At 40.1% G+C, this 15,967-nt stretch overlaps 1 protein-coding gene across 2 annotated transcripts in view; it reads right to left on the reverse strand.

Moving 5' to 3' along the window:
• The window catches only part of LOC122404580, a 164,961-nt gene that overhangs the window by 25,950 nt on the left and 123,044 nt on the right, over nt 1-15,967 (reverse strand). The window lies entirely within an intron of this gene.

The raw sequence follows: 15,967 nt of genomic DNA on the forward strand, positions 1-15,967 counted from the left end.
AGTTCTATAGCTACTGGCCAGAGACAATTTCTATCCCTCCGCCACGACCACTGAATACATCTATTCCACTAGCCAGACAATGGATCGTTCCTATTTCACTCGCGTGGCCGCTGACTGTTCACCTTTCCGTCCATGCATTGTAATATTCCACTTGCTTGACCAAACGTTATTCATGCTTTGCTCGCCCGAGCTCGGTAAGACACCGGTACTTGGAAAAGTTTATTGAATCGCCTGGTGTTTTCGTAATTACTCAGCCAGTATACAATACGCGTGTCGCTGCCGAAACTACGCTTGTAATTCCTTGTGTAGATGCAAATTTTATGCAGTTCGCTAAGTCGCTTAAGTTCTACGTCTGCATGTTAATTGGTTTACCTCCTGGAAAACTTCTCGAGGACATCCGGATCTACGAACTTTTTCGCTCCCCGCACACGGTTGTTCCTCCTTACTGGATTGCGCTCGAACGATTTAAATAAATTATACCGAGCGACCAATTATTATACAATTTGATAAAAAAAATGAAACCATCTTCTACTTCTTAAAAATATAATTAAATCAAAGACGAAGGGGGAAGTCGATATTTTTATTAGTTTCCAAGAAAATAGTTCGCGACATAAAATAATGTAAAAATATATAAAAACAGAATTTGCGTGCGATAGTACATAATAAAATTGTAACATATTATATTTAATTCTGTCAATAGTTGCTCCGCGAGTCCCCTCGGCGATATTTGGTTACCGAGACTCGTCAAACAGCTATTGTACTTTTAATTAAAACGTGCATTTTATTACAGGGCATATAAAGGGGAGATTGTAAACTGTCTACATTAAAAATATGGTAATCGTGGGTTAAGCAAAGAGTAAGTTCTTATTACAGTACGCAACGTTACGTGCTATTCGATGATAAAACTTTTTACACCAGTCTTTGTTCCGCTTTATTAAAAAGTTTGAAAAAGAACTTTTTCGTACTGCGTTGAGACGTAATCGCGCACGATAAACTGAAATTTATTCATGGTACCAGTTGCTTGTTCAACCTTTCTTCATATTTTACTTATTATCTGCTCTTTTGCGATTCAGACTTTACGGTCATCGTCTCGTCTTAACCTCTTCAGGGCCAAACTGTTTTGTTCCCAATGAATAAAAATGCAAATTGATATTCGTGATTCCAGTTGATACTATTATAATACAATATTTTAAATATCTTAAATATTAAACTATGTATGTGTATCCTTGAAGAGGATTCTCTTCTCCTTTTATCTCAGGAGCTCCCTTGTCGAGTCCCACTCGACATTTTTTCAAGTCCAAACCAAATTCGTACACTTGAAAATTACAAAATGCAACAATAGTGTAAATAAAACAGATACTTAACTGAATTTGTTTAAATTACTCTATATTTTAGTTGACGTAAATTTCAAATAAAACGCTTAAAAGCGTTGGGAGCTGCTGGTAACAAAATTGAAATATAATTCGGAGTGCAAAGGGTTAATAATTCTTTTTACTCCGTGATTAGAGCAATAACTATTGTTCGAAGGCTGTTATCGACTATATCGTTGGTTCGACTCTGTCAAAGGGATGACTCTGACTCTGTCAAGAACAGTTGTAACGGTTGGTGGCGTTCTTTATTCTTAAACGACGTTGGTTGGATCGGTACGCGTGGCGCGTGCACGTTAACGACGACTCGTCCACAGTTTGCGCGCAACGCATCGTAACGAAGCGCGGATCGAGGAAATCAGCCATGTCATCGGCGCATACGTCGTCTGCTCGATGCAATTTCCATGCAATCAAATGGCAAACACTGCGCCGCCGTCGACGACGAGGGTTGCCTACGTCGGTGCGGACCGTTTCCGCGAGCCCTGGTAGTTCCATATGCAAATTGCGCGCCACGACCTAGCACGTCGTGCACCGAAATCGAATCAATATTGCATTAGGAGGGCTGGATGCCACCACGATCCGAGCACGGCCCTCCGCTGCACTGAATAAATTATACCGAAGCGCAACGCCGCGCTGCTTCTGATAAAATGCGGCTCGCGCCGCGCCGCCAAACGACCGTCCACGGATTCTGGACGCTGGGCGGTGGCTTTCGACGAATATTTCGTCCCTCGACACCCGCTACATACGAGCAATTCGTTCTCTGTCAGCCATCGATGGAACCGATCAAACGACACGATCGTTAATAACGATATAATGAACGTTACTGTGGTGCTGCTTCGATGGTGGTCGCGGAGATCAAGATAGGCCCTAGCAGGTCCTGCTTTAAATAACTGCCTAACGGAGGGGTCGGTCGAGCACTTGCGAGAGAGACGAGCGCGTAGCCCTCTAGTGGCAAGTACGCGAGGCGACGCGACATTACTATCCATTTCCCCGTTGGAAGATTTCACCATCTTACGTTTAAAGATCAGAGATTATTAACCCCAGAAAGGATATTTTCAAAAATATGCTGTTTACCATGTTGAATTATTTAAGAGGTCTTCTTTTTAATTTTTTTCGGTAGAGAATTAAAAATTCTATTGTACTAGACTTTTTGCAGTGCGAAGAGAGATCCTTAAACTGTACGAAAATATTTTTTTAGTTCATTTTTTGTTATCTTTTATTAAATGGTAGTCGAGTCTTTTAATCCTATCCGACGATGTGAGTTGGGGTACAGAGATCAGAACGTAACCAAAGAAAAATGTTCTCAAAGGTGGTTGGTCTCCATTGGCACTGAATCTATTTTAAACAAAAAATATAAATAATTTAAAAAATTGTAACATTTTGAAGAAAAAATTTTCTTTTGGGTTGAAAGATAATAAAGAAATTTCTCTCTCTTCGTGTTCCTAGAAGTCTAGTGCAATATGTCTTTTAATTTTAATAATGTAATAGTGAATGATTAAATTAAAATAAATAACTACAATAAACTAATACGTATTTATGAATTTTCCGGAAAGAAATGTTGTTTTAATCCTTCCAAGGAGTGTACGATGGTTAAATATACATTGAATTATTTGCTATCACTGGTATTATGCATATAATAATATCATGACTAACGAGTTAATTATTTCCTACGATTACATTCATTCCGACTGCTTCTGAAACGCGATAACCGCAATTTTATCAATTCACCGGTAATTGTAATTATTTATCACTAACTTTATTACCTGGTAATTGTTATCCGTTAATCAATGAACGTATTACATTTTGAGCAACCGTACTACACAGTAAATTGGCACCATTGATTCAGTTTATATTCCGCGATGAATGAACGTAGAATATGTTATCTGATACAATAAACTTTCTGTTATTCAAATCATCGTTGTTCAAATGCTCTGGCATTCGAACATTTTCTTGTAAAGTACCATTTTTCATACTGAAATATTCGTCGACAACAATGGAAATTAATTCTCATTGTAGCAGATCTATTATTGCAACCGGCAGAATAAGCAATTTTCATACATTTGGCTCCATTTATGAGATGGATTACTCTGATTGAAAACCAGTGACAGTGTCATAAAAGTAGCAAGAATTAATAAAAAAATTTGGAAATCACTGGATTTGCTGTACAAGAAATGTTTGAAAAGTTTTCTACTATTAATACTATCACGCTACTATTATCATTACTGTAACAATAATTATTATTAACATTGTTGCGAACAAAAAGTTCGCGAGACTAGCTTAACGTATGTATATTTCAACGCTCTCTAACTAAACGACAAAAGAACGAAAGATGGAAATCGATCCAGTGAACTTAATTTAAATTTGAATCCGGCTGGCAAACAGAACTGGCTGCATGCGAAATAGTTTATTTATATTTCGATTAACTGTTTTACGTAGTTTCATTAGTACAGTGTAAATAAAACATTGTTTATTATTATTTATTGCAAAATGTCGAGCGAGAAGTCAACGAATCATAGCAATATATCATATCGTGTATTTCTATTCCACGATTTTGCTGGGCATAATTGAAAAATAAAAGATGAAGATAAAATGAAAGCCACGAAGAAACGCTCGCGATCGAAAATTAAAATCTCCCTAGCAAATAGAATCGAACTCGACAGAACGTAACGCGCAATAATTTTAATCTGTAACAAACAGATTGTAGGATTTTTATTACAGAATAAATTCCATCGATTTCTTCGTCTTCCAATGCCGCGTACGGCGCGAACGGATGGAAACGATGACGTCAAATCCAATGAACATTCGTAAAAAAACAACACGCGACAGTAAAGAACTCGTTTCCACCGTACGATCGTAATTCGTAAGCGAGCGTGCATTCGGGGATTGATTTTGTCGAGGGCATCAGAGCGTAGCAAGTTATGGCGTTTGATATCGGTAGAAGCGATAGGTCAAGGGGGTGAAATCAACCGAGATTCCTGAATAGTTTGAGGCGTGGATGCACATAATGCCAGATACTCGCATTATGAACGGATGCACGCTAGTTCGTGGACCCACTTCGCCATTCCTCCTTTCAACGACTTCAACGTTGGCTCGCTGATATCGTAGCGCTCCTCAACGATCGGAACGCATCCTCCAATCGTTTCGAAGCCGAATCTCACGTCAGATCTCCACGTATCATCATAAACAAATAGCCTCGATAAACGCATTTACTTTTCGCGTCACGCCTCTCTCTATAAACGAATCATAAAGAGAAATATGTTAATCGAAGCTACGAAAACTTTCTTTCTGCTATTTAGTGATTTTTGCTTCGGTGACTCTACGAACCAAAAGAAGACGAAAATCAACAATGACGATACTCTGACAGAGTATAAAATTATTAACTACCAAAGATGCGCCTGAAAATTCTCTTTCGAGTAACAAGCCGAAACTATATAAGTGTTGCTCGTGTCAAACCTTCTTAAACACGTGTTTCGTAACGTTTTTATGCAATAATTGATTACCATCGAAAATGTACGGTTTCCAGTATCGAGAGATGTTCACGTCGTAAATTCGTAACCCAATATCGGGAACCAACCATGAAAACAGCGTGGGAGTAGCTGTCCGTTAATTGGCAGACTGCATAGACGATCGCCGCGATCTAAAGTCAGATTCCATTTCGTAAATGACCCGTGGCCGGGAGTTCTGCCAAATTAATGAAACCAGTTACGCTATTTGACACCGATCGAAACGATAGATTAGGAGGAATGAAAGGGTGGGAGGGGAGGGGGAGAGATGAAGTCAAGCGAGTCGCATGAATGGTACGAAGTCCGCCTCGGTTTAAGGGCAAATACACCGAGGACCACTTGGCTGGCGCTAAATAATTCATAGAACAGCTCGAACGTCTATAGGGCAGACAGTGCAGTGCCAATAGCCATTGGACCGTTCATCACAGACTATTGATTGGGCTTCAGCTTTCCCTGCCCGATCCTTCTCGCTCCCTCGCGAGCCAACTTCCTGAAACCGAACTCAATCAGGCGACGTATGACATTTGCCAATCACAAACGGAAGCTCGAGCTCCTACGGTGCTCGATAGATGCAGGGGTAGACACAGTTAGCCTAGCCTGATGAATTATTCACGGGATGCTCGTTGTTGCGTTACTCGTTTCGTGGATCCTTCAAAAATACATTGAAACTCGACACTCTGACGTCGGCCCCGTATACCCCTTCGAAGATGCCGCGCCATTGATTCACTCTGTTGCCGTTTGACGCGTTGGAATTGCAAATGACGGAAGTTACACGACGGGAAACGTAATAAGGAACAATATGCAAATGCCCGCTAACTCTCTATAATAGGATATTTGGCGGACTTACATAATGTGCCCTATATAACAGGATCCGAGGTAGACCGCGTACAATAGGATATTTTGGTAGACGTCAACCGGGATCCATTCATTACAAGATTTTCATTTATTATTATCGCTGGCGTCGAAAACATCCTGAATATTTATTGTACGAATGAAGCATTTATAGTGGTCTCGAATACTCGATTGTTGCTCACCGAAATATCAAACTAGTTTGGTTAACAATTGAGAAATACAAGGTTTCGACGCCATAATTCGAGTTTGATCGAGAGTATAATGCATCAAAAACTTCAAAAAGACCTACATATTCATATAGAAGAAGTTGGTAGTAACAGTTGTTCCAAGTATAAGAATAAATCACAGTTTGTTTGCTGGCCAAAGAAAATTAAATAATCTACGTATGTTTACCTACATAGAATGGATTTCAATTATACAATAAATTTTATTCAGGGAATTATACGTCTTCCAATAGATTTCCTATCTATTAAAAAACATATTATCTCTGATTATTTTATATACCTCATTTTAATCTATCTTCCAGTGTCTGACCAACACGAATCAATGAAAAAGTATATAGTGTGAGAAACAACATATCTAGTTATACGTAAAATCCTTGCAGAATTTTTTTGTTCGTTGAAAGGTTAAATATTTTACATAAAGTTCGAACTACAATGTTCGTCTAGCCGTGAATAATTGTAACGTAGAACTTTCACGAACGGATTGCTCAGCAACTATACTATTGATTTACAGTCTCGAGAGTGTAAGGTGGTAAGCAAGTAAACTCGGACGTAACAAATAGGAATATATGGTTATGCGACCTCCGAGAATAGATTGCATTAATCCAATTTATTCTCCCAATGTATAAATGTTTTGCTCGCTCTTAGTTTCCATTACAGACCCGTCTCGTTACGTTCGCTGACACAGGGCCAGAGTGTTGTCAATCCTCGTTAAAAAGAAGGAAAGACATCCCGAAATGAATTTAGTCCAGAGATACGTATTTGTGAAAAGTACAAATTTCCGAATGAAATATCAATTTATTTAATAAACAGAATGCTCCAGGCACGCGCGAGCAGATTTATCTTTTAATTAGAAGAGATTTAATTATAGTACAGAAACGGCTTTAACCTACATCTAAACGCATTTATGTATTTTAATTTTTTCCTTTTATTATTACGAATTTCAAACAATTAACACAGCACGAGAGTTCAGAGACAAGTCGCGGATAAAACTGCGCGTTAATTGGCGAAAGCCGTTTAGTTTGCTCGCAGATTTAATCATAACCGTGGCTTTTCGTTTCCGCGAAAGTTATGTCAGTTGTACCGGGGACTTGAAAAGAGTTAAACAGGGCAAACGTGTAAAACGTACGTACTTTGATCGTGTCATAATTAAATAACGATAATTTTTTTTTTTTTAAACAATTTTAATGCTGGTCGCGTATAAAACTGAAGTTTATGAAAATCGTCCGCGAATAATTTTAAGTTTTCAGCCGCGTTTAAGCTGCTTCTAGAATTTCCTTGACGAACGGTCAAAGGTTAACGTCGACGAGGGAAGAAAGGTGCGTTCGTATGTTTTAGAACAGCAAACGCTGAATATTGCTCGGCGTTATTACTCAATAGACGACGTCAGCGAAAAAGGAACGAGGGGACGAAGAAAGAGAGCACGGTTGTTCGGGAGTCGTTGGTAAAAGAGCGGGAAAATTGACCTCGTTAATAAAAGATCGGGCACGTGGGGTACAATTGCACCGTTAAGAGCTTATTACGTCAAACCCCGGCTTTATTACCGTCAGAGATTTATGGTATGCACTCAAATAACAAGGAGCCTTCGCGTTGAATACGGAAAACGTTTGTTCAACTTGCTCCGTGGGAGAGTAGCACGTGAAAGCAAAGGGGGATGAATACACTCGAGTCTAGTCTTGTTTTCGACCGTTTCGCAAAAACTGTCTGAGATCACTCGCCGCGGTCGACGGAGTTTGTAAACTTCCCCAACGCGGTGTGAAAAATCGAGACACCGTAGCTCCGTGTGCTTTTTACCGGTATCAGGGATAAACAGAAACAACGTCTCTGGATGATGTTCATATTACCCAACAATTTTTGTATCGTTTTTGTTTAGTTGGTCACAGAGGTTTTTCAACAGTCATTCAGAATTTACCTTCGTGACAGTTGTACAGCAAATTATTTTTAAACGCATCCGAACAGCCTTTAGATAAATAAATCAAAGGTACGAGTAGAAACGCATAACTTTGTTCGAATACGAGAAGTAAGTGAACGAAATGTCTATGAATCCGTAGTTATTAGATGGTATTTTAAACGTAGGTACGTAATGCTCGAAAAATTAAAAATTATTCGTACATCTAGTCTGACGCAAGTAGACAAATGTCTTTTAATATTTATATGCCTATGATTGTTCGTATCAAGTCGAGGGTAATGGTTTTGCATTATAAATCAAATACCATTTTCGAAATTATACCGTGGTCTGTATAGGCTGTGGCAGTCTTGACAATCTCTTGGCTTAGGTAATAATAGATCAACTTGCCTTAGGCGGCGACTGCCACTCCATAATTGAAATACACCTGGCACACGGTTTGTCCAGTAAATTGGTTTTGCAAATGATTTATGTAAGTCGACAGTATCGAGGTACGATCTTGATTACCAGATACAAAATGAATTATTTGCGCTTGTGTTTATCGTGTTTAAATATATAACAAAAAATTTGAGAAGCTCGAGCTTTTTGTTTCATCTTCGATTCCTCTCCCGTTGATTTACAACGGGATTTCGATGCAAGTATATCGAGTATTAAAATAATTAAATCGTCGAAGCAGCAAATTATTTCTCTCCGTTTGGCGAGCGCTGTCTATTCTGAACGCTTTACATTCAACGAAAATCGCAATAATTTCGTCGTCGAACGAAGAATTATTCAGCGTGGCGTTGATTAAAAGTGTCGGATTACTTCTTTCGAGATGTTTTTTTTGTCGGCTGTCAGCCGTCGAACGGGGCAAAAAGTCGGATATGCTATTCGATAACGTTTCAACCGCGCCCAAAAACCTGGTTATCCCGCGGGACCCGACCTCGGCTGGATTCTAACGCGAGATTTCCATTTTCCGGGGGCGATAAATCAAAATGTCGTCGATTCGAACGAACCCGCCAGCTTTTTGCCCAATTCGATCCCGTGAACTCGCGGACTGTCTTCCGTGAAAATGTAAATAACGATCGTTCGAGGAAGAAAAAAGACGCTCCGGAGGCGACGTTAAAAATCCTGGGTCTTAAAAAGTTTCGAAACCCCAGCCCTGGTTCTTTCCTCCGTCTGTTCCCTTTTCTTCGTCCTCGGCGGAGCCTCCGGTCGCCTCGTCGGCCGCAGGGTAGAACGGAAACTTCGGTAATTACGCGGGATTAAACTCCTTAAAATTTATAAGGAGAGAAGGGGCCACTTTGGTACATCTGGGGGGAAGAGTGGGGGAATGAAATAAGGGAGGAAGCGTAGCTCTCTTTGGATATTTGTTGCCTCGTTAACAATCCGCGGAACCTTCACGTTGGTATTAAACGAAAACCTAATCGTAGAATGTTGGCGCTGGGGAACGAGCAGTCTACTCTAGGATGTAAGTTCCCGGTACAAATGGGATTTGAACGCGTGCACGGGAAACCATTAATTCTTGACGCTCGAGGGAAACGCGATGCACCCAAGCATTTTGTCAGTGCTTCCTTTGGGTATAAATAAAAAAATTTTATGCAAATGTCGTTCGGAGCCCCGTTTAAACGTTACGACTATGGAATAATAATACGGTTATGCGTTTCGGAATACAATATTTACACTTGGTCTGTCTTCATCTAAGAGTGAATATTTATTGTCCGCGGGTTATCGAAACTGTTCTTATATTCCCAACAATTTTTCAGTATCGATTAACTTTAATGCAACGTCGACAGCGATTGTAAATCGAATTGATTGCATTACAATCTTCATCTGTATTCTCTCGCTTCGTTGAGCGCATTATTAATTCTATCTTCTTTCGTTTCACTGAACTCGTTGTTGACCCTTTTTGTTAACTCATTGCGTGAATTTGTTCTAGGTCGATAGACTTTCTTTCAACGTCCACCGCACATATAAGTCGAGTACCATTTACAAAATATATTTGCATGCATACTTAAAAAAAATATGTCTAACAGTGGCCTCGTGAAATTTTGTAATATTCTGCACGTTCATGGAACCATCCAACCCTATTAAAAATATTTTCGGTTTGTTTGTTAGCAATATTGAAATTTGAGCAAGCTAATTCAAGCAGTAGTTTCTCATGCTTGATCTATTGGTTAATATTTTGATGGAACAAAGTGTATTTTCATGTATTGCAATTGATCGGTATTAAGTCGTTGTTAAACGACTTTTGATATTATTCTAAGGTAATTGCGTTCGTCCTGTTTGTCTCCCAAAGTCCATATTATTTTAGTCGCGGTCGATGCATCATCGACAGTTATACGGGCCCTAATGCTGATAATGCTCGTCGATTTATCATGGGAGAAAGACGGATACGAATTCACCGTCGCACAAATCATGTTCGCCAGCATTTTACGACCGACGTCGGTAATATATAAACGGTAACGAGGACATAAAAGTGAACACGTCGATACGTAGGCCGCGGGCGTTAATAAGTAAACTGCTAGAATCGCGAGTAGAAATTCCCGAGCGGTGTTCGTGAAAATGATATCGCGAAAGTGCATTCAGTACGAAGCAACGTTTCCGCCCGTTCGAATTAATAATACGACGTCCAGGGGGTACCGCATTTTTTAAACGATATACCCCATTTAGAAATTATTGATTCATACTGTTGAAACTTTCAACGTATGGAAAGCCCAGGCGGAGTTTGCGCCAGTTTCCGTGGTCTCTATCAATAAAGAATACCGATACGACGAACAGAGTGGTCGAAAATCACGAAATGCTGACCAAAATGTAAATATCGCATTTATTTCCGTATGCAGGACGAATACGTGAATCGATCGCAGCTATATTTAAATTGATTCTGACAATTTAAACAAAGAAACGTTTCGAACAAAAGCTTATCGACGCGAAAAATATTGTCAAGTGTATTCTACATTTATGAAAAATCTAAATTTTAGATTTATTAATCCTTCACCATACAATGACGAGTCTGACTCGTTGAAAGTTCTTTATGCCAAGTTTTAGAAAAATTATATATATTAACGTTAACACATATATTCGTATAACAAATCTATTTTTTTTCGTGACCAAATACGAACGAATTTAAACAAAATTAGATAGTCTACATTTGAAAGACATATACAGAAAAGTTGTTTTCTAACGTAGTTTAAAGCCCCCATTTGTACTTTATGTTAGTGGATACTTTGTATAATTTCAATTACTGATTACTTATAAAGAGTGGCGCAATCTCGTTCCAGACGAGGGTATTTTCCATTACAAAATTATTCGACTATGTTCGTCCCTCCGTCGATGAGCTCGATGAATAAAATTCACGATTGTCCGATTTCGCATGTTTTCGATACGCGTTGCGCGTAACGAAAAGTTGAAACAATCGACTATCGACGTCCAATGCAGTACAATCGACGATAATACGGTGTTTGATGCGCCGCGCGATGCAAGCTGTCCCTTTCAATATTTATTCGACCAGGCAGCGCGCACCGTTAATATCCATCGGCCATAATTTATCGGTAATAACCGAGAAATCCGATTACCGTTCTATCGTTCGCTGCCCCCGCGTTCCTCCTTTCCGGGAATTATCTCGTATTGGTTACAAAAGTGTAATGAACCGCTCGATCCAATTACGTTCCGCCGCGTACGCGGCAAAGCATCGATCCGGTCCGAGAAAATATTTCTAACCCGGTGGAAACGGACACGTTTTCTTGCCAGGGTACAATAACGTTAAGGTAAAACGGACGAACGATAATTGTCTTCTACAACTGCCCTAACCCGGTATTAACCTCTAGGAATATCACGGAGATACGCTGGGGTGTCGATTACAACCTCGATAGTTGAACCTTCTCTGAAATTGGAGACGGGGAATTAGAATTAGGTTGTTTCAGAAAGGTTGCACGGCTCTGGATCTGCACAAGTACGGGATTCTAAGGTGCAATTCAAGATTTTCTTCGACCAACGGTACTGAAAGATCTTGAAACACTTCGAGGTTTGCGGATGTCTCGAAACATCACCAAAAATCTAGAAAATACTCTTATGGAACTCGGAAACAAAATTATCGTTTAACACTAGACCTACATTATATTTTTTTGTAAAAAACTGGACAAAATTTGGAACCAAATTCTGGTTAGCTTGCGATATAAATAGGAAATATATGTATAGCAAAGACAAATGGTGAGAATCTTCAGTTTCCACTGTCTTAAAACAGTCTAACAACGCGTATTAAAAATACTAAAACTTTGGACGCGTGCAGTTCCGAAGCTACTAGTGCTTTATTCATTATTGAGCCATCGTTGGAAGCGGTAAACCTTCCCCTTTAAAATGGCTTTTGGTTTTTGTCGATCCGACTTCCCGTTTCGGAGATATCGTAATTTATGTAGAAGGTAATTTTTCTTAATTCGACTATCGCTGTCTCCGTCTGACGCGTCGCGCCAGACTTCTCTTTCTCGCACGTGATTCGCGACCGAGTGGCCGAGTGACCTAGTTTCTCCGAGCACGTGCCGGTCAACGACCTTGACAAGGCCGCAGTAAAAAAGTAAACAAACTCTTCGGACCCTTATATCTCCGGAACCGGCCACAGCATCGACTTGAAACTAAAATTGCTATATCTCCGGAACTAATAAAGCTATCGACTCGTACAAACGCTCATTTTAAAGGGCATTTCATCCTCTATCCAATGACTACACTAGCTGCTATAATTTTTCTTATCTTCTATGTTTATTTTGAAATTTAATTTGACGCTACATATCCAAAGTAGTTTCAGAACTTCCTATTGATCATACGACTAATGTGGGATAAAACTGGACTACAAATTGTTTATTTAATTGACGATGAATTAAAATTTATATACAGAGTGTTTGCATAATTACTATGTCATTTTTCGACTTGAAAGAAAATTTGTTTTCAAATGCGTTTTATCTTCTATCCGATGAAAATTACTAATTTACTAATACTATTAAAATACTAATGCACGTTCCGAAGAACGAGAAACGATTAAGGAAAACAAGTAAACGCTAAAATTTGTTGCTCTCGAGCATCGCGGAAATTCCAAGTGAATCTGTCTGAAACGGTTTTCCGGGGGCGATGGTTATCGTTTCCAAGAATATCGAAGACATCCTTAATTTTCGATAGGAGATCGCGACACCGACGCGTGTCAACGAAGCAGTCTCCCGACACCAATCGAACTTCCTTTGCCAAGGATTTCAGGAAAGGGAAATGACAAGATCGGAAAGGGCGATGGGGTGAAGGTTCAGGTTATTTCAGGAAGCCGTAGTGATTACGCTTCGGTCGCCAATGAGAGCTTATCTCGCCGCCTTGTAAAGAAGTGTCTATATATACGTAGCCATTACTGGCCGCGCGCGGCAGAACCAACCCCCCTCCCTCCTTCTGCCATTCTGTCCTCAGCCCGCCCCCGCGACTAAACTCCTTCAACCTCGGTAAGTTATTACGTCGTGAAAATAAGGAGAAAATTGGAAAGCGGTTTAGCCGTGAAAGCGGTGTCAATTACTGTCGGTGTTCTCGATACCGTCTAAGGTTTCTGACCTTTCGCAGATGGCTCGACGACGCGATCAAACGACCCGACCCTACACGGAACCGCAACTTGCATCGAACCACCCTAGATACATTCCGTCTTGCAATTTACTAATTTGATTCGCTGCACGATCGACACGATTAATTACTGCACGACGTGGGGGAAGAGAAACACGTCACGCGATATCAATCCTTCCTCCAATCTATGGATTACCAAAGGTTGTCAAAATCATCAAATAGTATTTACTACTACTGAATTCTCTTTTTTTAAATGTGTTTGGAAGTAACGGGTTTGAGATGGTTTTGGACAGACGCCTGTTATTTGTTATTTTGCGAATGTCGAGTAGCATTGCACGCAATCGATTCCTTGTGAAAGAAATTAATAATTCTAGTTCGATTCTGTACTAGGATATGTTTGTTCTAGCGATGCTAGCTTTGAATATCGAATATCGTTTCCAAACTACACGTTCCTAAAGATGACGTTTGATCGCTCGACAAACGAAAACCAAAGCACGATAACGATCGAAATGATAATTCCAGCATGGAGTATGTTTTATAGATTGAAGTTGGTATTACAGGTCGCGAATTCTGTCTGGCAAATAACATCACATTCTACTGATTTCGAAGTAGGTTGTTACGAGTTCATTTCGAGAGTTCTACGTTCTACTTATAACTTCTACAATGAACACGGAAGAACCAACTTTTAGTGTTTTCACGAGTATCCTGAAGTCCGGAAAATGATCCTCCAAAACTCTGAGCACCCTACTGTGAATTATTCATATCTGAAAAATCTTGTTATTAATTCTTGTTCTGTCGACTATTTTTTATTATTGAAACTATTATTCTTAAAAGTTATAAAAAAAGTCGATCCAGAGAAAAGTACAAGAAGAATAAAAATTGCCAGAAATTTTCACAAAATCTAGTATCTTCTCTATTCACGCGTATAATATCTAATTTAATTTTGCTCTGCATTATTGATAAACTCTGTAACTTACCAACGCAAAATATTACTTTTCCCAATAATGTTCGTCGTCGACACAAAGGAGAAACGTTGTTCTTTACAGAGCTGGTTTTAATTACTACGCGAGTATCCTTCCAGAAAATTAATAACTGCGTGATTGGCAGTTAACGGATCAACAATGGCCCGTCTGTTTCATAAACTCGGTCTTCGCGGCGTCTTTGCAATTACCGCGTAAACATCGACAAACAAATTTGCTAAACCGCGCCGGGGGGGAAGTTGATACGTCGACAATAGAGCCCGCGACGCGGAAGAAAATGAAACGTTCATTGTGGCGATAAAAGGGCGTCATACCGTCAATCATCGGAGGACACCGACTTTATTGAGATAAAAAACCGCCAGAGCCCATTGGCTCTGTTGTTACAGGGTGGTAATGATCCTCCCAGGATGATGGGGATCCGATCATCGATCGGATCTCCTTCCTGTCAATCTTCCGGGCACGGCTTTGTCGTCGAACGCCGCGCGGATAAGGGAACGAGCGCGAAACCGGAGCGATTTCTGGTGTCGAAATCGCGGTGATCGATGCGTTCCGTCGATAATTTGCTTCTCGACACCTGTGAATGGACGCGAGCCCCGCTAAAAGCGCAGCGAACGTTTCAAAGGGACGGCGACCGCGGATGGAGGACGAGGTAATCCCAAAAATGTCTGCGTGGAATATCGACGCCTGTTGCCCTTTCAACCGACCAGACGCCATTCACAGGGTACCGTGTCTTTGCTCGACAATCGTGGTTTCTGCTCGATCGACCGTCAATTTTCCTCGCCGGGTCAAAGTTCCTCGACTATTTTCCAAGTTTTCGCCGCGTTAGAAACTCGATACCTCGACAAACACCCCGAAGTGTTCAGAAAAACATGGAATTTATTCTCTTTAACATTTTATCTTGAGAACTGATTTGTTCAGTCACCAAAATACAGTGACTAGACACTAGAAACTTTTATCAGATTGTCTCGAATATCTTTAGAACTCCCATCGAATTATATCGATTGCCTCCTGGTATCATAGATACTTTTGAAACGTCCGAAATGGTACGATAAATGTTCTAGACATCTTCGAAGTGGTACAATCGGCGTTCTGGAAACGTTCGAAATAGTTCGATAGACGTTCTAGAGACGTTCGAAGCGATTCGACAGATGTTCTAGAGATAGTCGAAGTGGTACGATGGATGTTCTTGCGAAAGAGGCCCAACGACGGAGGTTAGGACGAGGAACGGGGGTGGTCTAACAAGAATAACTGCCCTCATTTAGAACGAGTATAGTTTCTCTACTAATGCACTTCAAAATAGGTCAGGAAAATTTGTATACAATCTTATAAATGTTGGTAAGGTAGTAAATAACTCTGTTCGGAATAAAATATTTATTATTAAATACGTAGGGAAAGGAGTAGTATCGAGATCGTTTTAACTTGAGTGTTTTAATTATAGTCTTTTCGAGTTGCAGGTAAATACGGAACGAAATATTTTCCCGGGGCGAAGGTACCGCATTCAATTTACGTTGAATCCGTTTATCGAACGAAACTGAGCGTCGGAATTTTAGGAAAGAGAAAATAGTTCGCGCGTGTT

Source organism: Colletes gigas, unplaced genomic scaffold (assembly GCF_013123115.1).
Source record: "Colletes gigas isolate AHSC1104 unplaced genomic scaffold, ASM1312311v1 Colletes_gigas_Sc00003, whole genome shotgun sequence".
Lineage (NCBI taxonomy): Eukaryota > Metazoa > Arthropoda > Insecta > Hymenoptera > Colletidae > Colletes > Colletes gigas.